The sequence below is a fragment of the Podarcis pityusensis genome, assembly GCF_964106645.2.
Source record: "Podarcis pityusensis genome assembly, chromosome: 2".
NCBI lineage: Eukaryota > Metazoa > Chordata > Lepidosauria > Squamata > Lacertidae > Podarcis > Podarcis pityusensis.
Window position 1 is genome coordinate 5,849,603 of NC_138029.1, and position 1,847 is coordinate 5,851,449.

The window sequence follows — 1,847 nt, forward strand, 5'->3', positions numbered from 1 at the left end:
GACCCAGCTGACTAAGCAAAACAAGTGCTGCAAAAGCTCTGGAGGGTTTAAGCATTGAGATGGACAACCATGAGAGTGGTGTTCAGAGTTAAAAGGAGTCACCATCCCCTGTGGTGTTGGGACACTTGCCCCATTGTCACCTCTTCTAAACAGGTTTTGTTAGGCTTTCAAAAACCTGTTTGACCAAAGATGACCAAAGAGAGTGAGCAGAGCCAAGGCCAGTGATGCTTTTTGTCACCTCTCCTAAACACATTGTCTGTTACATGCCTGAGCCCTTGTCTTCTTTGTGCAAAGCAGATGGGGATTCCCTGCTTCGGGAACAAAACATTCCAGGGGAAGCACAAGAAGCTTAGTTCTACCACATCTATCTGGTTCAGTATTGTCTACAATATGCTGAGTGGCAGCCTCTCTCTCCCAGGTTGGGAGCAGGAGTCTTGATTCAGCCCTGCCTGGAGTTGCTGGGTCTGGAGCCTGGGCCCTTCCCCATGCAAAGCCATGCTCCACCACTGAGCACCAGCTTCTGTCTCTGAGCTAGCACCTTCTCCCCCTCCCTAGTCTCCCTCAGGTACTTATCCCAATGCCCTGCACTCAAGCATCCTCCTCCTAGCAAAAGAAAAAGGGAAAAGGGGGGGAAAGAACCTAAGTTAAACTTGAGAAACCAAAGAAACCTTTCATCCTTTTTAGCTTTTGTTTTGTATCTTCCTTTTGTATTTTAGCTGGGAAGCCAGACCAGTGCCTGTCCCTTCCAGGTGATTTTTTCATCTATGGGAAGGGGAAAGTATTAAAGCAAAAGGGTGGGTGGTAGGGGAAATGTCTAGGCATATCATAGTGACATGTATTTTTATGGATTGTATATAGGTGTGCGAGTATTTTTTACCTGTAAATCTTTTCCTCTCTTTTTTTAAAGAGAAAAAACACAATAAAATGAAAATTGAAAATATTTCCTAAGGGAGGGGAAGCAAATCTGTCCCTTTTATACACATTGAAAGAGACTCATATAGTTGAGGAACTGCACCTAGCAGTCATCTAGCCTGTCTTTTTAGCCTTGGTCTTCTAGCCCCCAAATGTTTCTCCTCCCTAATGTAACCTTGGTTCTCATCATGCATTACAGCATCCATGGTCTCAGATTAATTATTATTATTTTAATACAAACTTCTTAATACAAACTGATTCTCCCTCCTTATTTCCTTGCATCCATCTTGGTCACTTTTAAATATTTTAAAAACACGTCCAACTGCTCCAAGAATGGGGGAGATAGCTTTGTAAGTGACTGTAACAAGTGCCCAGCCAGCCACCACTGTGCACCGCATACTCTCACTTGGGCTATAGCTTCAGCATACTGAAAACCAAGAGAACGGGTTGATCTTGATCTAGGAAATGCACTGAGCTTCCATGGTGGGCTTATGACCAAAATAATGTAGGCAATCTTCTACTGATTAACCTTTGCTTATTCAGTAGATTTCTGGATGGGAATGGCTCCAACAAGCTGCTTGAAACAGCTCCTTCCAGCCAGCTGAATCGCAGGTGATATAGAGCTGCAGCTGATTGGGTGGTCAATAATGGATCCTTTTCAAATTGGGCAGCGTAAGGTGAGGTGCAGCACATTCCCGTTTCACCTTGGGTGGCGAAATGAGATGGGCTGCCCCTGGTTCCCATTGTCCCTGACAACTGGCAATTCCTGCTGGGGCTGTTGGGAATTTGAGTCTAACAACATCTGAAGGGCCACAGGTTCTTCACCCCTGATCTATAGTTTTTTCCTGTAACCATTTGGAAACTGCTTTTCTCCCCCACCAAACTGAGGTTTCCAATATGTTTGATTCTGCCGTGTGCAGTAGAGAGGGGATGGA